The 21836-nt window shown below is 38.4% G+C and overlaps 1 protein-coding gene across 1 annotated transcript in view; it reads left to right on the top strand.

Moving 5' to 3' along the window:
- The first annotated feature begins 33 nt into the window (after positions 1 to 33).
- Positions 34 to 21836, top strand: part of LOC118407522 (neurogenic locus notch homolog protein 1-like) — a 46422-nt gene continuing 24619 nt past the window's right edge. The window contains exon 1 of the mRNA XM_035808001.1: positions 34 to 167. The gene's annotated coding sequence lies outside the window, so the exon portion shown is untranslated. The remainder of the gene's footprint in view (positions 168 to 21836) is intronic.

Below are 21836 nucleotides of genomic sequence, written 5' to 3' on the forward strand. Positions count from 1 at the left end.
ATAGTTTTTCATCGTTTGTTCAATTCTAGATGTGAATGAGTGCGACGCCTATGGTGGACAGGGCCCCTGTGACTTTCACAATGGCATCTGCAATAATTGGCCAGGAAGTTACGGCTGCAAGTGCAAGGTTGGATTTGAGCTGAAGGAAGACCAGCATGAGTGCAAAGGTAATATATACGTTTACACATGGAGCACGGGCAAAACATCTTTTGAATTTATTACTGTGTGCTATGATTACATGTATAAAAACTTTTATCAAGGAAAGTTCGTAATTATATTAATCATTTATTAACCCATTGAAATTCAGATACACCAATTAACCTTATTCAGAGGGGAGTGGGGACTTTGAGACCTGCACCAACTTTCATGTCGCCTAACGCCAAAATGACTAACGCTAGAGCCACCAATTTTGAGGAGTTTTCCTAAAATCTAGTAAGCAACAATATTACGATTGGTATTAAACATTTTATTTCTATTTTAAATTCGCTAATTTCGGTTATCACATTGTATTTGTAAGGTTTATTTGCTGTTTTACTGCTATTTTCTCGCATAAATGAAAATGATTCTACCAAGAACACCGGTAAAAATCCTGGTATTTTGTAATCAAAAACGTTTAAATGAATGTTTTTAAGTCTAATTCCACTGTCTTTTGCGAGTATTTGTCGCAAAATGTCGTTTCGAAAGTTCAAGGGGGTGGATATAAGATGGCGGAGCCCGACTGGCATCTTAGATATGCCTGACGCCAGCATCCATAGTACTCATAGTTTGCCAGATATCCTTACTTACACACTCATTCATTAATTACTTGCTTCATGCCGTGTTATTTGACCTTCAAATCCGTTGAAGATGTGACCTGGTGTAGAACTTCTTATTTTATGATACTGCCATTCTGCTGTCTTCTCAGATGTTGATGAGTGTCTAGACAACTCAGGAACCGGCCCATGTGACCACATCTGCATTGACATGACCGGGAGCTACCGCTGCGGTTGTAGAGACGGATACGAACTGGCACCTGACGGCTTGTCGTGTGTTGGTACGTACCTTGCAAAAATGAATTATTACTTAACAGAGTAACGTCCATCAACATATTAGTACATTGAAGTTGTTGCAATTGCAACTGTATATCTGAAAAAAAAAGCCATACGATTTATTAGTGGGGCTTTTAAACTCTGCTCCTCTAGATGCTGATGACTGCAGATCCAACCCTTGTGAGAATGCAGCAACCTGCCATGATGGAAACAGAACCTACACGTGCCAATGCCAAAGTGGATTCAGGGGCGACAACTGTGAAATCGGTGAGACATTGCATATTTTTTTCATTCTTATATCCCCTAGCTCTGATGGGCACAACAGTGTGCAAACTAAAAGTGCCTATATCTATATATTTCATCACATTAAATCTACCAAAAGAAACAAATGGTACGGGAACATAAGATTGAAAATATAGTAAATACAAGTATTATTGCCGATGATATTCTATAATAATCATTCCTTCCCACAGTTCCATGTACTGAGGACTTTAGCCCGCCTCAGCACGGATCTGCAACGTGCGCTGATACTTCAACCGGCGGCCGATTCTGCACTGTCGCCTGTAACGCCCAACATGACTTCGCCTGCGAACCTGCGGACGGTTACACCTGTGACCTGGAGGGCCAGTGGCACGAGGTTGGGCGATCAAGCTGTCCAGAAAGGCTAAGCGAAGATGCTCCGTGGCCGGATTGCTCCAGTAAGTAGCATTTTATCTGTTTCCAACACCTCATTACAAATGATGATTATGATGATCATGATTTCTAATGCACATGTGTTGTATCTTGTATGGTAACATAAAAGTCTAAGGCACTGAGGATTTAGATCTTTGTTTCAAGATGACCAGACCAACGTTGTACACTCCTTTTCCAGCTTAAACGCCAAATCTTGATTTACTGTGATGATATTGTCAGCTTGAAGAAAAGGTCATATATCATTTCGGTCATATATCATTTCAATAACATTGTCAACCTTAAATAATGTTATTGAAATTCATTTAAGACTACATTCAATAATTTCACCGATGCATTATTAAATTTTAATTGTAAGAATACCTTATGTAGCAAATGATTTCGTGAAGCTATCGTCTGAAAAGGGATGGCCTAATCGAGAACCTATCTTTCATTTTTTTTCAGGGGGACATTTTTGGGGATTTCCTCACATGAAAAGCGAAGTAGATTTCTACTACGACGGAGACTGCCAGAGCAATGTTGCCGAGATCCAACAGATGTTTGAACGGCTGTTCAACACCCTCGGCGAAGCAGCAACTTCGGGATCAGGCAACATCGAGAACATTAACGTCGACTGTGGTGACACCGCCCGGTCTCCAGTAAACACAAACACCCGATCTGGCCCCGGTTTTGTCGTGCAGTTTGACGTCGTTGCCGTCAGCACCTTGCCACCTGATGAGATCACTCAGGCTGATCAGGCCAACCTCATGTATATCCTTTCAGACACCGCCCATGCAATTGTAAACAATATCTCATCCGGGGAATTCAGGTATACATTTCTTATTACGCAGGAGCCTTCATCAATAATTTCATTGCTTATACCTCTTTGTAATATGCTTCTACATATACCTGACCTTGCTAGATAATGTCCATTATAACAAAATGTTTCAGCATGACCATTGACGGTAAACTGGCAGAAGGGACATCTTTTGCGATGACGGCCCCTCCAGTATTTGAAGTTGACTGCCAAGATGGACAAATGAGCGTAATAGAGACCTTCTCAGCTTACTGTCGTAAGTGTAGTCTGTTCCTGCTTCAAACTATTCTATTGTATTTTTTTTTATTAAAATTGAATGAATATTACTTTAACAAGTACGCTATATTGATGGTAGCGTATATTTAAGCATATCTTGTTTTTAATCACAGTTGACTGCCCCAGAGGAACCTACAAGCCAGCAAACGGCACCTCCTGTGTGAAGTGTGACTACCAGGAGTACCAAGATGAGGAGGGACAGTCTTCATGCAAGTCTTGTCCTCCTGAAACAAACGCTGTCTTCAGGGGGGCAAAGACCATCACGGACTGTATTCCCCGTATGTAGTATGTTTTGGAAATGCTTAACACTGACAAGTATCATAACTTCCACATCAATTGTGCAAATAAAATATTATACATAGGTGTGTGGGTGTACATGTGTAGGGGTGTGTGGGTCTTTGAGCTTGATCTTGTTAGCATACTTGAAGTATACGCTAACCATTTGAGTTAATTGAGTGTATACTATGACAAGTGTACATGTGTATGTGTTGGCACCCACTACCAGTTCAGCGGCCTGGGTTAGTCTTGTATTGCTTTGTCTGCAATTTTTGAATACATAAATTTGAATGAATTTTTCTACTTTTCCCGTACAGAATGTGTTGGAGATGAAGCGCCTTGTGCAGACTGTCATTTGGTTAATGGGAGCTTCCGCTGTAAGGTGAGTGTTACTGATCAGTGTTAACATTTTAAAGTACAAAGCGCATTCAATTTACATTATTCCCAAAATTCCTCAGAGTGCAGTATCTGAATATATAGACAAGACGGTTAGTATATGCCTGAACAGCTCATATAATCTTTAAAACCACATGGTCTTGCGTGAAAAGAGCCATCATCACTTGGGAACAGGCCGAGATCGCTGCACCGATAGAGGCCGACACATGGAATCTTGTTACCTTATGTGCCTTGCGGCACTGGAGGACGTAAGGTCTAAGGAAATGTCTTGATTTTAAGAGAGATATACCTATAATGTTTAAAGCATTCTCTTATTCGTATGCATTTCTATATCCCTTAAGTGTTCTAGCGGCTGGGAAGGCTCCAGTGATGGCCTGGTCTGTGGACGTGATGAAGACTTGGACAACTACTCTGATGTCCCCATTTCATGTGGGAATGAGACCTGTAGCTTGGTACGTGAACCAACATGTATGTCAGGCATCCGTCTGGGAAGACTATAAGTAGAGACAGTGCAATGCAATGGAATAATTCCTATTTCTGTCTAATTTTCGGCTAGTCCCAGACCATCTATTACCTAGGTAGTTATTGTGACGGTCTAGTCTATGTGTGTCTAAGTGACATCAGGCGTACCAGTAGTATCCATTCGGTTAACAATACGATATTATTCTTTACAATTCTATTAACAGGACAACTGCCCTGGAGCCTACAACCCTGATCAGCGGGATATGGACAACGATGACAAAGGAGACATTTGTGATGAGGACATCGACGGTGATGGAGTCCTGAACTACCAGGTAGCTACTATGATAAATAAATGCATATCCACCTTTCTCTACATTGTCATCCACGTAGTCATAGTATAAGGCAATGAACAAACGAATTCCATTGGCAGTATAGTTAGAGCTACTAAATATTGTCAACTTTTTAATCAACTCAGGAGCTTACGTTGGTTATAATACCTTACTTTTGAATGTTACTTGTGAAATAATGTTACTTTTGAAAACATCAGAATTTAAAGATATATATCATTGTTGTTCCAGGACAACTGCCCACGGATTTCCAACCCTGACCAGATCGACTCGGACGGTGATGGAGTTGGCAGCATGTGTGACAACTGTGTCTCCACACCCAACCCTGACCAGGCCAACAGTGACGACACGGAGGCTGGGGATGCATGTGAGGCAGCGCTGGAAGAGATCATCGGTGAGTTTTTAGTGATATTTTGTTTAACCCAGATATTTTAGACTGGGTGATTCGCATGGCAGTCATTTTATGTAAAATAACTATTTTCTTTATGTCTTCTTTGTTAAACCAATATAAATGTAATCAAAAATTGTAAATTAAAAAGACATATCTTAGCTCAAAGTACTATATTTTTAGCAATCGTGTGTCTCTTGACTAATTAGACTATAGCCGGTTGAGACAGAAGACACACACACACAATCATCAGAATTAAACTAAAGGTTAAAGATTAAACATATGGTTGGTATTTTTACCACAGCTAAGCTCTGTGAGAATCTGCCTGACGGGACTTACCGTCCCCACCCGTTTGACTGCTCCATGTTCGTGGAGTGTCACCAGGCGGGACATGACGCTGAGTTCAGTTGTCCCCCTGCCACCCGTTGGAGCCAGGATTTGCTGACCTGTGTGAGATCGGATCTGGTTACCTGTGACTAGCAACGGTAGGTGTTGTTTGAGTAACTTTTTTTCGATAACTCAGTTTTCACGATAATTGTTCTGCGAAAGTCTCGTAATGTTAAACGCTAAAGGAACAAAAATATAATTGCTAGAAACAAAACATGAAAATGTTATCATGCAACCATTATTGTTCATAGACACATCTTTGAATTGTCTGCTTGTATAACATAATTCTATACTAAAATATCATCTGCTTGTTCTGATTGGCTGACGGTATTTACACATTTTGTTTTTCTTTTCTTTTCCATTTACAGACGAACCAAACAAGACGGACGAACCCAAATGGACACACGAGAATAGCAACTATCTGCAACTTAGCTCATCTTTCAGCTTTAGTACAAAGACGCAACGCTACGAAGGCAACCAGAAAAACTGCAACGGCTCGCTCGCTTGTTTTTCCTTTAAATGTTAATAAAAAGCTTACCGATAAAATCTAAAATCTTCCTCGTCGTGTCATTATTTTTTCACAAATTTCTTGATAAGATAATACACAACTGGCCAACTTAACACATCACATGCTCCAATCTTGGTCAAATATTCAACCTTGATATCCTGTCAGTCTCATGTTACCACTCATTTTGGGAATATACATTGCCTCCCATCAGAAAAGACGGCCTTTAAGACAAATGTTCCCACAGAGGTTTGTGAAAACTGCTTAAAGGTTGTATTTTATTGAATATAAAGACGACAGTGGCCACATACTTGATACCCAAGACGTAGGTTAACCTTGTAAAAACATTTGTAACCTTTCGTTCACTAAAATTGGACCCTGTCATTTCTTTACACATTCCACAAGTTTTTGCAAACACAGCTCAACTAGGATGACTATACTAGGGCCATCAGTGTACTGGAAGCGCCATTGGCGAAATTATTCAGAACTACACAGGGGAAGGTCCAATTTACTAGTGCTTGATGTGGTTCTGAACATGAATCATTTATCTGATTTTGTCCGACTTAATTATGTACTATATTCTTATCTAGCATTTTTCCATTATACTTTATCACACTAAAAGTATTTTACGAGATCTAAATACTGTTTTTTTTGTAACATGTAATATAATTTTTTTTTTAAATCATCATTTTTTTATTAGCAACATTGAAGTAATTTTCTTGGTTTGGTATATGTATACATTTTACTAATATATAATAATACTGAACATATATAAAATTTGCATCGTGATAGGGTCCATTCCAAGTGACAATTTGTCATAATGTAATTTTTTTCAATTTTTTTCTATTCTGTGTCTAGGGAATTTGATACGTTGGAAACATTTTTGATGCTATTTCAACCTTCTAAATGTTTTCGTGGTCGTGTTAAACCTTTGAAATATTCACAATGTGGAACAGAATGCTTCTAAGAGATTTTGAATAATGGCAACTTTTGTATTTTGCCATTATTTACCATTTTTTTACAATTTTTGTAACATTTTGCTAATTGTTCAGTGACCTGGGAAGAAACGAATTCACACATCCTTGCAAAGTTCGGTTGGATGTCATGTTTGAATTAAATGGCCCACGACAAAGGATTCACCAGTGCCCATCAGAGAAATAGAAAATATACGCAGGCAATAAACTAATTCTACCATTTGGCAAAGTTTACCATTATTTGTAAATAATTCTAAAAGTTAAATAATCTTTAATTTTTAAAGATGTTTAAAAATTATTAGAAATATGGAGATTTTTGTGCCATATCTTTCAGAATCTTACCAAAGTATTCAATGGAATTCAAAAATATTCAAATTTCCTTATCAATTACTTTATATATTAAGTTATAACTGCTAGGGTTTAGATATTATTTTATTCAAAAAGTTAGAATGGACTCTACCGTTTTTTTCACAATTCAGAATTTGTCAGAATTACAGGGGCCACATATTACAAGCATCTGGATTCCGTAATATGTGGCTATAACTGTCCACAATAGGTTTGCAAACATCGCGCAAATATTGAATTTATTGAATACTAGGGTAGCAGTGGTCTCATACTTGATACTCAGGACGTAGGTACACATTATAAAAACATTTGTAACCTTTGTTATTGGAACTCCTGGATCCTGTAATATTGCTACAAGATCCAGAATAGATTTGTAAATACCGCCAAAAGGTAAAATGTTATTGGATACTAGGGTGACATATGCCACATACATCCAGAACACAGGCCCAAGTAATAAACAATTTGTAAATTTCTTATACCACAAACTTCTGACACATCGTTCCACGTTCTATGAATACTTTTGTGAACACCTTTCAAAGATTGAGTTTTATTGCAGACAAGGATGGTTGAAATCCAGTACGTAGGTCCATATTGTAAAAAAAATAGCCTTCTGTGTCGCAAACATCTTGTTCCTGTCATATGATGAAACTTTTGATAATAGGTCTGCAAACCTTGGTCAAATATTGAGTTTTTTTGAATACAAGGATGGCAATGGCCCCCTACTTGATATCCAGGACGCAGGCACATATTATAAAGCTATTTGTAACCTGCTGTATCGAAAACATCTTGAGCCTGTCATATGAAACATTCTACAATAGGTCTGTACACAACTCTCAAAGATTGAATTATATTGCATACAAGAATAGTCGACTAGTCGTGACCACATACTTCATATCCAGGACGAAGCATCAAATTATAAAAACATTTATAACATTTTCAATTGCAAACATCTGGATCCTTTCATATGGTTACACATTCCTCAATAGCTTTGTAAATTCCACACAAATGTTGGATTTTTTTGAATACCGCAGGCCCATATTATTAAGCAATTTGTATCCTTTTGTATTGAAAACATCTGGATCCTGTCATATCGTTTCATGTTCTACAAGAGCTTGGTAAACTGCAACCACTAATCGGAATCTTTACATTTAACGGTCATTTTCTATGAAAAACTACCAAATTTCTTCATCCGTAATATCCAGGACATAGATGCTTTTGATTTCCATGCTAAAAATGTATCAAAACGGTTCTACGTCTTCCCTTTCGTTCGCTTCATAATTAAGAATTCCATTCGTCGTTATTATGCAACGTCGTTCGTGGTTGACAACATGACACTGTTATTGAAAACAATTAGTGCCAATAAGTGTTTGCAAATTTTCCTCAACGTTCGAGGATGAAAAATGCAAGACGTTTACCAATATGTGACCACTTATCTTTGAAGATGTTAGCAAATGCTACTCCCCGTCCGGCGACACTTCCCTGTATGTGTTACACTTCTGATGAGTATATAAGAGTGTGGTTTCTACTCCAACTGCAGGAGGCTCGGTGAGAGCCACGCGACACGGTCTTCAACAACGTCTGCAAGGAAGTGAGGTAAGAAGGTTTCTATCCTTTATACATTTTAAACCTTTTGGCCGCTCTTTAAATCTTGAATTAAGTGTTATTTCCTGATGTGTGCTTTGTCCAGAACCCTATATTTACATAAACGAGTGTATTTCAATGTACTTTCCAGTATTATACCTACATTATTGTGCCGCCGCCACTTCCTTTAGCACATTTTTCCAGTACCTAACCAGTACCCTCACCTAACATATTGTTATAGAGAAAAGGAACTCTCTTCTTACGTATTGATGGGGGTTTGCGTTGGCCCCTAGTTTCTGGACACGTTCAGATTTGAGATAAGTTAGTTTTTCTTTTCATTTGTACCCCAGGGCATTTTAAAACATGGTGCTAGTTCAAATGCCAATGTCTACTTTCAAGGTGACCAAGTAGGGGTTCCGTTCTCAAAATGCGGAAGAAATACAGTCTTGTACTGGTGTAAGAAGTCCCATTCATCTATAAATCCAAAATATCCTATCAGAATTGATGTTTTTGTCTGGCTTTAGCTGATTTATAGTTTTTGAAGATTAATATCCCATCCCCCCAAATTACGAGGTACTTATTCTATTGTAAGTCTAGAGTGATGTCTTGTCAGATGAAAACGAACCCTTTTTACATTTTAGCCATCTTTTACATCCAGGCATGGTTTACGACAATGAATTGTAATGTACCATGATAGCAGGGACAATCTATCGTAGGGTTGCTCTTGATTCAAATTTGCAAATTTATCATATATCCAGTATAACTGACCTGGTTTGGTATACCCAGCTTTGCATGCATGCGGTATTGTGTCGTTATGCGCTACCACGAAAGCTTGTCAGATCAAACCTCACTTACTGTTTGTGGATGACAGCGTCTCATGTGGCTACTCAAGCCCAGGTCAGTGCAGAAAATTCTGGATTGCATGAAAGGGTGGGTGGTGCAGTTATTGCATGACAGGGTGGGTGTTAGCCTGATTTAATCGCGCTTCTTAGGCCCGTCCTACATTGCCGGGGAGGAGTCTACCAGCTCCGGATAGCGGAGTTTGCGTTAAACAGACTAGGTGCATGGCCACAATATGCTCCAGATGTTTGTAAAAGTAAATACGAGAATTGTTTTTATGAATGCATTAACGTCCTAGATATGAGATATACCGACATGAGGTTCTAAGGGGTCCTTAAATATCACATTTGAGTATTGATGTTGCAGAACATGAAACTGCTTGTAATCTTACGTATTGGAAACATTAAGGCACTGTTATTTGCTATAAGTTTCGCAATAGCTCTGCAAACAGAGCTGAAATGTTAACTTTTATGTATGTCCTGACATTTAAACAAAGAAAAGTGTTATGCATTGGAAGTTTTCATGCGATATTTGGTACCAGAAGAGGAAATTAAACAGCAACAAGTGATCCACTACAAGTCTTATTGTATCCACATCACTCGGGTCATTTTAAGTTCGTGTCTTCATACCAGGACCAGAAATAGCTAGTTCACTCTCATCCATACACAGACAACTTAAAATGCATGAAAATATTGCTTTCAAAGTTTTAGACATCTACAAAGGTGCTTTATAATTATCTAATTTTTAATGATCAATTCGAACTAATGCATGGATTTTCAAGGATGAGCAATTACAACGTAATGCAAATTCAAACGTATCACCTTGCATGTCACAACACGACAATGCACCATAAGAAAGTTTTCCAAAAAGACAGTATGCATTAAGATCAATGTGAAATTTAATTACCCCTAATATAACGTTACCGGGATAAACCCGTTTCTTCTTGTTGGATCTTTACGGAAAAACCCGACCTGAAAATTTTTTTCGATTAAAAAATGAACAGATTATATCGACACTACGGCGGCAGGCGTTTTTGTGTTTTGATGTTTATTAGTGCAAATAAATAACAAAAGCGAGGTAGAGGAAAGTTGATAGTCATTTTTACCAGGTTTATGCAGTCAAACTTTGTCCAAGTTAACAGAGGCAGTCAGCGTTATTTACGTGAAAATTGGTATACTCCATGAAACAGATTCCAATGGAGTATTGAGTATCGCCCATTCACAAACAATCAGGTCCTGGTTCAGGTCCGGACCTGGACCTGATCCTCTGGACCTGGACCGTACCTGTACCTGACTTTTACGTACCGCTTATCACCTCTATGCTACATTTCATGCTCATGGGCAGTGGTATAACCTACTAGCGTTTTAACTTGCACATGTGAACTGTGAAGAACATATTGAACGACCCAAGTAGATTTTGTTACATGAATATGCGTCGACGAGTGAATGTTTTTAGTTCAACAATATTCAGTTTTTGTAAGAAGACAAGTGGCACATAAGTGTTTTTACTTTATTTCGACTTTTATGTATGACTGAAAACATCTGAAGCCTCTGATATCACCATATGTTCCCTAAAGGATATGCAAACACCACTGGTGAGCTCAAATGTTAACATATAGTGTATATATTATATAAGGTAAGACTACATACTTACTATGCAGGATATGCACAACACGTCTTAAATTAGAAATATCTAACGCGTATATTTTCGCTGTATTGCAGATTTGAAAATACTAATTGTTATATTCAAAAGTTAAATTCTACGGAACTCAGAGAATTCACAAACTGTATACATATATATAACATATATTATGCTTCGGGTGTGAATGCATGTAATAAAAACACGTTTGTTTTTATTAGAACCATCTGGAGCCTCTTCAGTCAATTGATGGGTTCATTTTATCTGCATCTTCTAATAATAGTTGTTTTTTATTTGTTTGAGACTTTAGCGAGCGTGGTATGTTTATCATATTATTTTAGTTCCAAAAAGTGTTTCTGTCTAAAAACGTGTTAACTACTTTCACATGTGAAAATTATTGACACAATTACATCCCATTATTTCTCTAATAGAGACCATCTTTATATCTCTTACTAGTAAAATAATTGGATAGTGGGTTACTATCCCATTATTTCTCTAATAGAGACCATCTTTATATCTCTTACTAGTAAAATAATGGTATAGAGGGTGGCTATCACATTATTTCACTAATGGAGACCATCTGCATATAAAGAAAAATATAAAGAAGGTCTCTATTAGAGAAATAATGGGATAGTAACCCTTTATCCCATTATTTTACTAGTAAGAGATATAAAGATGGTCTCTATTTGAGAAATAATGTGATAGCAACCCTTTATCCCATTATTTTACTAGTAATTTTAGACTGTCGTTGAAGAGGTTCATCAGTCACGTATGCAACAGTTACAACAATTTTCATCAATCAATGACTGTTTTTGTAAAGGTACAGTACTTACCTCCCAAATTTTCGATGTCTACCAGACCAGTACATCATCGTCAGGGGAATGACCTAGTCTCAGTTCTCGTGAGAGAACACGAGACTAGGTCAGGCTTGCGTGGATCATCTGCCCCCTCCCCCCGCCTCCTTGCGGAGAAGGGGTAGGTAAGCACGTCACCGGAACGTACTGCGCCTGCGCGAACCCTGGTGTTTTGGGGCTTGGTTTGGTCAACGTTGCATTGAAATCCCGCTTGTTGCACAGTATATGTTAGAGACATGGTTTCATGTAAAACGTACACGGGATTTTACCCTTATATACGCACGTACTTTCTTAAATGCGGCCCTTTAGTAAACCGGGGGTTTAGCAAGGTTTAGCATGTCTATACTTTTCGCGCAGGCGCAGTACGTTCCGGTGACGTGCTGGGTAGGTAGCACTTGGGCAGCTCCCAACCCTCAGTCCGGTTCAACTTCGCACCCACTAGTTGAATGTGGATAGCCTCCTTAATCTTTCTATGTGCACACAATGTACTGGTAGACATCGAAAATTTGGGAGGTATGTACTGTACCTTTACAAAAACAGTCATTGATTGATTGATGAAAATTGTTGTAACCTTTAGACTGTCGATTTTAAAATTTGTTCAGCAATGTCCATCTTCCTTGTTGAAGTTTTATGATGAACAATATAGTAGGTTTTTCATGACCATGTATTGATAGGTTGCAAAGACTAACTAAAATGTCCACACTCAAAAGCCTAATTCAAACGTTTGATTGGGTATAAATGGTCACATACTGATATTCAGGACATTGGTATGTTTGATCTACAGTTTTTAATTAATAAATAGAAGTTCATTTTTTTTTCTTTTTGCCCACTACTTCACTAGTCCCCTCATTCCCCATTATCCAAAAAAAAACAGCCTTAGGTTGACTACTTAACGGTTTTATGGAATTTGCAAGGACCGTGAAATGTTAACAGCCTCCTTACATATGGCTAAGGCTGATATTGTTTTTCTAATTAGTAAATATAGTTATAGAAATTACAAACTAGTAGTAGATATAGTTCAAACTCTGCTGTCATGTGAGTACTTAATAGGTTGAAGATGTAGGCACACATACCTTTTCCCGTGTGGTCGCATTTACTTCGTGTTCTACTCTTAGGATTATTTTATATGAAAGCAATTTTCTCTAAAGGGAGGAGGCTCAATGAGAGCCACACAAGACGGTCTTTAAGTATGTTTGCGAGGAAGGGTATTGTCGTTTTATACATGTTTCAGATCTTAACGGTATAGATAGATGTCCTGCATAGCAGTTATTTACCTTGAAATGAGCCAATTTGTTTAAAAAATGTGAAAATATTAATTTTGAAAATTGTAGGCAGCAAACCTTCTTTATTTTCGTTGTTTCGGAGTAGGCTCTTTCACATAATGTTATGTCATCCATGTTTGTCACACGCACAGAAAGCTTTGATGTACCTTTAAATTCGGAATGACTCCATTGTGGTAATGGATATTAGTTTCAAAAACTTTAATTTAACAAGCAAACCTCAATTTGTATGGTTTTACTTTCATGGCAAAACGAATAATAGACTAGGTCCTTTAATATAAAGACATTTTTCGTCGTTCCGGAGTAGGCTCGTATTTGACAATGAGAGAATTTGCGAAACGTTTTACATGAAAATATTGATCAGAAGAGCTAAAAGAATTCTATAACATATAAGTATTTATATCATATGTCATCATTAAGGTATCGTGCCAGGTAGGGAGTAGGCGAGTCTCTATATCCGTTTGTTTTATAGTTGAGGAATGTGAGTTTGTTGGAGTTTCTGGTGGTCATACTATTTCATCCACGATGAGAGCAGTTCCGGGTCGAGTATTCTGGCAAACTCAACAAAGTCAATACATCTTTCATGATATTTTTCAAGGCCTGTGCTAGATAGAGCCCAATGTTTGTTCTAAGCGCCCTTTGCTTGTACTCTCTTCAGCTTGGTACGTCCACACCAGTATTACACCATTACACTGTAATCCAGATTTTTAGGGTGTCTTTACTTTACAGGCCATTTATTTGCCACTACTGTACGGATGTATTGTGGTGGTTGCACGTAGATGTGAATAATGACACAATGCGCTGCGTTGCAGACAAAGCGTGTGCATTATATATGCTATTAATTGACAGAGCCGAGACCAGCTCCATGCCCGGTACCGCCATGAAGGGTAAACAGAGCAAGAAGGTAAGAAATGAAATGTTCTTAAACATTCGTAATTAGGTCATTGGTTTTAGTCAGTTCCAGGTGCTCTTGATATCTATATTTTTGCGTTTATATCAAATCAACTAGAATAAGCAGTAACTCTAATATTCCAAGTAAAAATTATTTTGTGTCAAGTCTTGAAATACTTAAGTACTAGGTATTTACCCTAGTATCTGCGTAAATGATTACATTACATTATGATTACACTACATTAGCTTGATACATCATAAGCAATAGTTTTTGTGTAATTAAGAAATTTTTGTGGATTACTGCTTTTTTTCCATGGCAAATTTCATTTGTATTGTCTTTGTCCGAAGGGCTAGCTTACAGGCTCACCTGGCAGCCCTGGCTGTGTGGCGTGTGCGCTGAACAGCCAAACCCATAAAAATGTAAACAAGTGATTTTGAAAAAGCTAACGTTTGCCCTTTATAGTGCTTGTGACATGAACCCCCCCCCCCTGTAGCAAATTTGGCACCAAATGCATAAATGACGAACATTTGGATGCATAAAACAGCGTCATATTTTGTACATGAACACAAAACACTTTCAGTTCATTAGTACACAACTTGTACGTTCGAAGTCATCTAAAAAAGGCCCCCCCTCTCCCTATGTTAAACGGGGTGACAGACCGCCACAGTTTCACAGAAAGCAGACCTAAACTCGTGCACTCTTGAAAATACGAAAATCTGGCCGGTTTTGTTCAATGCCAGCTTCTGTTGTAGGCACTGAAAGAAAGTAGAATAATACCAATTGATTTGTTTGAGTTCAACTAAAATGGATTTATTTACTTTATCATCATCATCATAATTATCATTACACTTTATAGCCAGCTTTATTCATTTACATATTACAGGTTCAATATTGTCATAACATTTCACACACACACTACAAGACCAGTGGAGATATGAAGTCGTGGAACTCTCTATTCGGGCTGGGCATTATTTGTGACATGTCTGAAGCAACCCCCCCCCCCCTCTCCACGTGGCAAATATTTTTTTTTAAATGCCACCTATCGCGTAAATGATGAGCATTTGAAAGCAGAAAACAACATCACATTTCATACATAAACCCCAAACGCCCTCAGGTGGGCAAACGTAAAAAAATAACCATACGCACAACTTACAGCCAGTATCATGTAGATACTTATAAAACTAGCTTCATTCTTTCCTTCCCAGGTGTTTTTGGCAGTTTTCGTTCTTTTGATGACACTGCAAGAAACGTTCGGAGGTAAGATTTGGGTAGGGATAGGGGTAGAGGTAGCACTAATTAATGTGACTACAATAAAGTACTGTAAATGCAGAAACTTTCGCGGTGGTTTAATGTTTAACTACAGTCCTACAGCGGCAAGAACTGTGTGCAACGTGTAAAACGGTCCCATCAGATGCAGGTTTGTTATTTGGAGTTTTGGAGTACTTCCGACCAAGGATACAAGGGGTTCCTCCTACCCCCGACTCGTGTGTAGCGGGTGCCACTAATGCCTGTTACTGCCTCAAAGGCCACTGCCACTATCCAGTATATCCAAATATCAACTGTTCGAAATGTGTTATTTCCTTTCACTTTAGAGCACCAATTTGAGTTAATTTCGGCCAGATCATTATGGTTTTTTCAGCTACTTTTTTCCTGCGATAGATCATATAGAATTTAATATAGAATGTCGTTTGATATTTTTCAAAGAAGACCAAGACAAATATGTTTAACGAGGAAATCGAGCGTATCAACATGTAGCTTTTACCGACATTGTATCTGATTTGGGATAATTATATCTAATATGTATCTAATAAACCATTTGCGAGTTACTGCGCCCCGGTATTATTTGGATTATCATCTGTTGATGAATATTTCATCTCAAAATACTAAACAACAATATAAGATTGGGAGACTTTCCCAAATAAACAATTAGATAACAAATGTCTTACGTTATCTTATATGTGCTTTGCAATGTATTCTGACCAACATAAAACGCGTGTCTCCATCCGTCTATAGCAACCACCGTGAAAATCCGAACTAGCGGTGCCGATTTCTCCGGCACGGGCGCAAGCATTACCCTACGGCTGAATACCAAACGTTCAGATGGGTCATCAAGATCTTTCGCCTGTGGTTTCGACTGCGGAGGTAGTCGGTGCGAAAGGGGAAGGTAATTACCATACCTAAGACATAAGAAGTACTAGTGATATTTTGAAAGTACTTAAGTTAAGTCAGTCGGGATGTGATTTATGAAAGATGTAAATGGCTGATAAAGTTTTAGCCCTTAAGAAAAATGTGAATAAATACTGACAGTGCAAAGAAGTAACCGAATTTCAATGTCGTTGATTTGTCCAACGCGGCCACGGCCACACGATTTCCGGTCCCGTAGATACAGAAACACTGCCTATTGCGACCATACAGTCGTATGCCCCTTTGCGTCGAGTTTAAAATCGTTGTTTGCGAAATTTTGGAGTTCCCGATAGGGCCATTTGGGTGGTAGTGGAAGGTGCACATGCCTTGAACGTTAGAGTGCAAGTCTTTGTTGGCGAATTGACCTTCATTGCGCATCATTTTCGGTAGATTTCACTTTGGCAGGGTCAGTTGAAATTTGAGACAATCTAAACAATGTTACTTGGTGAAAAAGATTAGTGGCTACTGGAATCGTGTGTATCGTGGTCAACTGATGCTTTTCTCTATAGTGGCCACCTGTCTGTAGTAATCATATTTCTCCAGTCCCTTGGATGGCCGCTAAAGACAGGTTTGACTGTATCCCCATTCCACTGGGGGGGAGGGGGTATTACAAGGCTCAATACCATCTCACGGCGATGGTATTACAGGGCTCCTTACCATCGCCGTGGTGACGTCGCTCTCGCGGCAAAGGCACTCCCACCGCGCTCTTGCGGCGCTCTCAAAGCCCTGTCTGGTTATTTTGGCCTGTATTTTCAAGCTTATACACCATACCATCAAAGTTAAAGCACCTGTACCTGAAACTTAGTATGGACGTATATCTCAAAAACATTTTGGTTAGGTAATGATAAATCTAAATGACTTGATCTTATCATAAGTACGGATAAGGATTGATTGCATTCACCAGTGCACGAACTCTACCTTTTTTTAAATTTTGCATTTGTTTTGCAATGCTCAAAATCTACTGAAAGCATTAGTCCACCACAGTACGAGAAACTTTGTTTGAACCTCCTACTTTACCTCCATGTGAATTTGTTTTAGACCATGTGCATAGAGTCCAGTCCAAGTCACCATGAGGGTTTTTAGGTGATATTTGTAATTAGTCTGAAATAGTTTGAATAAAAGAATATCTGTGCCACAATAATTAGATTCTTTTCAAAAAATTGACTGAGAAAATACTCATCTATTTGAATTCCTTTGAATATTTTAGAAATATTTTGAAAGTAATTGTACAAAAATATCTTTATTTAGAATAATTGTGAAACCTCTGTGTGATTATTTCACATTTACAAATATTTACAAATATTTTTAAACTTTGCCAAATGGTAAAATAAGTTTATTGCCCCCATAAAAGTAAGCCGTATTGTTGCATCTGTATATTTTTAGATTTCACTGCTGGGCACTGGTGGATTCTTTGTGGTGGGCCATTGTTGCATGGCACCCAACCATACTTTGCAAGGATGTGTGAATTGCTATCTTCCCAGCCCACTGAACCATTTACAAAAAATGGTAGAAAATGATAGAAAATAGCAAATAATGGTAGAATGCTGTTATCATTATTTAGAAACCATTAGAAGCATCCAATTCAACACCAAAGTCTTACAGGACCTGGGATGTAATATTAAGTTGAAACAGTGTTAAAGATATTTCTAAAGTATCAAAAGTCCTAGACATTCAATTACAAATCTTTAAAATCAATTCTAAACAATGGCAACAAACATCCCCACGGTGACTTGGAATCGACTCTATGTTTCAGACCACCTAAATAAGATTCAAACCGATGCATGTAGATATGTTTCAGTGTCGACACAGTTTCCTGTAACGATCTGGACGGCGTTCTTGAGAGTGTGTATTTGAAGAATAACGGTGGAGGGTGGAATCCAAACTGGAGAGTCGATTGGGTATTAATAAGTTTATTACACAAACCATTCTAGCTGTTTTTTTCTTTTATCAATGTTTTGATAATTCGAATACCAGAAATATTCTACTAGTAACTTGAAAGCAACATCTCTTTTCCCTCAGTCTCCCACTTTCTCTTTCACTTTCTTATCTCTGTCTCTCTGTCTCTGGCTCACCCTCTGTCCCTCTCAGTATCTGTCTGTCTGCCTCTTTCTCTCTTGGTATATTGACTTTGGTTAATTGCGTCATCCTTTTCCCCTGAAGGTGGAAGTGACGTACGGCTCAGATAGGTACCATATATCCTTTGCTATATTCATCGACGTTGGAAGCAGTGCAACTAGGTATGTCGCAGGTAAGTTTACAACAGCAATCATTAAATGTGGTTAGGAAAGGTGACATTCGAAGCACGGACAGCGACACTGAATGAACAGTCTAACATTAATTATTTTGGTCGCAATTACTTCTACGTCATCAAATAAAAAGATGAAGAGTAAAATAACTAAAAGAACACGTTTCTATGAAAATGACTTCGATATTTGCGCATCCTCTTCACTGCTTACAAATTCAAAGTCTAGGGCAAGCGTATCAACTCTTTTACTTATTTATGCGGAAATTCATTAAGCAATATTTTTCATTTCAGCCGGATCGTGTACCCAACCACCAGCTCCCAGGTATGGATACTACAGCGGCGGAACGAGTCACGACAGCGTTGGGGAATCACGGTGCAACCCCGGATACGAACTTACCTGGTTGTCTGACAGGACCTACGTCTGCTTTGGTGGTTACAGATACCCAAAGTACCCAAGTGTGACATGCAGCGGTAATGTAATATTTTCCAAATCTCGAGTAACGACATGTGGTGGCCAATGAGAGAAGGATACACACACACACACACACACACAAACACACACACACACACACACACACACACACACACACACACACACACATCGCAGCCCGGGAGGCTGAATTACGTTTCACTTACAGGCTTCATTCCATTAAAATCCCCCCAAAAAACTGATACAAACATAAAGAAAACAATGCAAGACAAATGTTGACAAAAGATATCCCAATAAGGGAAATTGCGAAATTTATTACATACAGATCAGTCAATACAGATCAAAGAAGCTTATAGTATTCTCAAAATCGATCATCCCATGTTTGCTGTTGATTACCTTTCTCTCTTTCATTCTCTCTCAATCGTTCCCTGCACTAATATATATATATATATATATATATATATATATATATATATATATATATATATATATATATATATATATATATGTGTGTGTGTGTGTTTGTGTTTGTTTTATGCCCAGCTGCTGCTTTGTACGATTCAAAGCATAGTTGCAACTTTATTTTTGGAATTGGCCGAAAATTACTTTGGGTAGGAGGACGTCGTGCGGACCGGTGTATTGCGTATCTCTAATTCTTACTTTAGAATTTAGAAGATCTCGGGATGTGATCCCTAGAATTTTGCAAAAATGACAAACATGTACAGATGTAACTTGGCCCAAGGATGGGCGGGTGGTGACTGCAACACTGGTTCATTTTCGTCGGAGACGTCGTCGTTAATTTCATACTTTAATTATTTTCTGTACTCATTTCGCTCTATTCTATTTTTTTGTTTTGTTCGGGATTTCTTGCCTCTTTAACAAGGTTTATTTTCATAACAATAGTTAATTGTTTTTCTGTATCAGAAATCAACGAATGTGAAAGTAGTCCGTGCCGCAATGGAGGAACCTGTCGGGATCTGATTAACATGTACCGATGTGACTGTGACAACACAGGATACATGGGTGTCAACTGTGAAATAGGTAGGTTAACACCGTAAACTGTGATGATGACAGAATAACAGACAAAGATATCACGGATCTAAAGAATCTAGCAATCTGACAATAATTTCAATGATGTTGACTTCATACTTTAATTATTTTCTGTACTCAATTCCCTCTATTCTATTTTCTTTGTTCGGGATTTCTTGCCTCGTAACAAGGTTTATTTACATAACAATAATTAATTGTTTTCCTGTATCAGAAATCAACGAATGTGAAAGTAGTCCGTGCCGCAATGGAGGAACCTGTCGGGATCTGATTAACATGTACCGATGTGACTGTGACAACACAGGATACATGGGTGTCAACTGTGAAATAGGTAGGTTAACACCGTAAACTGTGATGAGAGAATAGCAGACATAAAGAATTAAGGATCTAAAAAATCTAGCGATGTGATGCTCAAACTATGTAAAATATGACAAAAGCTTACTAGTATTACATAACATTTCAACACATTTTCCATACGTTCTCCAATCCTTCATCTTCCAGTCTTATTTGAATGCGTACACACAGTCAGATCTGAGAGGTAAGCGCATAGAGTAAGTTATAGAATAACAGTGAGTAAGACTGACACAGACGGGTTCTATGAACATGTAGAATGTATTTATTGGATGTTAAAGACGGATGAAGATCGTTAGTTTTTCATCGTTGGTTCAATTCCAGATGTGGACGAATGTGCCCCCAACGATAACCAGGGGCCCTGTGACCCTCAGTATGGCATCTGTAGCAATTTCCCAGGAAGTTACAGTTGCTGGTGTAAGCAGGGGTTTGAATTGAAGGAAGACCAGCATGGCTGCAAAGGTATTTTTGGAATTGCTTTTGTACTAGATGTCATTCTTTTCATCATTCCGTTTTTTTCTATATTCTTTTGAATAACTCTAAGTTCCAGCTTGTAATATTTATCATAGCATGTATGTCTGGCTAGTGGCACGTTGATATACTAATGTTACCTTAAATATGTGTCGTTGGATATTACAATGTCAAACGAAGCATATTTCAAGTGACAATTAATGAAGTTTTGCTATTTATAATACTGGCGTTTTGCTGTTTTTTTTTTCAGATATTGATGAGTGTCTGGACAACTCAGGAACCGGCCCATGTGATCACATCTGTACAGACATGTTTGGAAGCTACCGCTGCCGTTGTAGAGAAGGGTACGAACTGAAAGATGATGGACTCTCGTGTATTGGTAAGCACGTCTGCCATAATTACTTTACAGAGTAACTTTAAACAGTAAATTGCTAAATATTTCTATTTCATTTTTGAAAAATACATATTTAGCGCGATGGTGTTCGGAACTTTACCCAACTGAATCTAGATGCGGATGACTGCCGATACAACGCTTGTGAGAATGGAGCAACCTGTCATGATGGACCAGGAAACTACACTTGTGAATGCCCAAGCGGATTCAAGGGAGACAACTGTGAATTCGGTAAGAGATTTATTATGCTTCCATTCCTATTTTCTCGAACTTGGCCTCACAACACATCAATATGCAAACCAGAGCTCGAGTTCAAGTAGTCGAGGTCAGCACGTTATCATGGGATCGTTAGTGTCCTATCTGTTAAAAAAGAAACAGATCTCTACAAACGATGAGCTAAGGATATGTTACTGGGGGATATGTATCCAAATTGTTTCGGAAGGGCCCAAGAAAGATTGTTGTATAATTGAGTCTAAACCAAATTTGATGCGGTTAAATTGATGATAAATTCTGATTGAATTTCCTACAGCAGTGGAAAAAGTGCCTAATTATAATGTAAATCCATCACCACAGCTCCATGCAGTGAGGACTATGGGCCACCTGAACACGGGTCAGCCACTTGCGCTGATACCTCGACTGGCGGAAGATTCTGCACTGTCGCCTGTAACTCCCAGCACGAGTTCGCCTGCATACCTGCGGACGGTTACACTTGTGACCTGGAAGGCCAATGGCACGAAGTCGGGGGATCAGGCTGCCCAGAGA

This window comes from Branchiostoma floridae, unplaced genomic scaffold, assembly GCF_000003815.2.
Source record: "Branchiostoma floridae strain S238N-H82 unplaced genomic scaffold, Bfl_VNyyK Sc7u5tJ_1417, whole genome shotgun sequence".
Classification (NCBI taxonomy): domain Eukaryota; kingdom Metazoa; phylum Chordata; class Leptocardii; order Amphioxiformes; family Branchiostomatidae; genus Branchiostoma; species Branchiostoma floridae.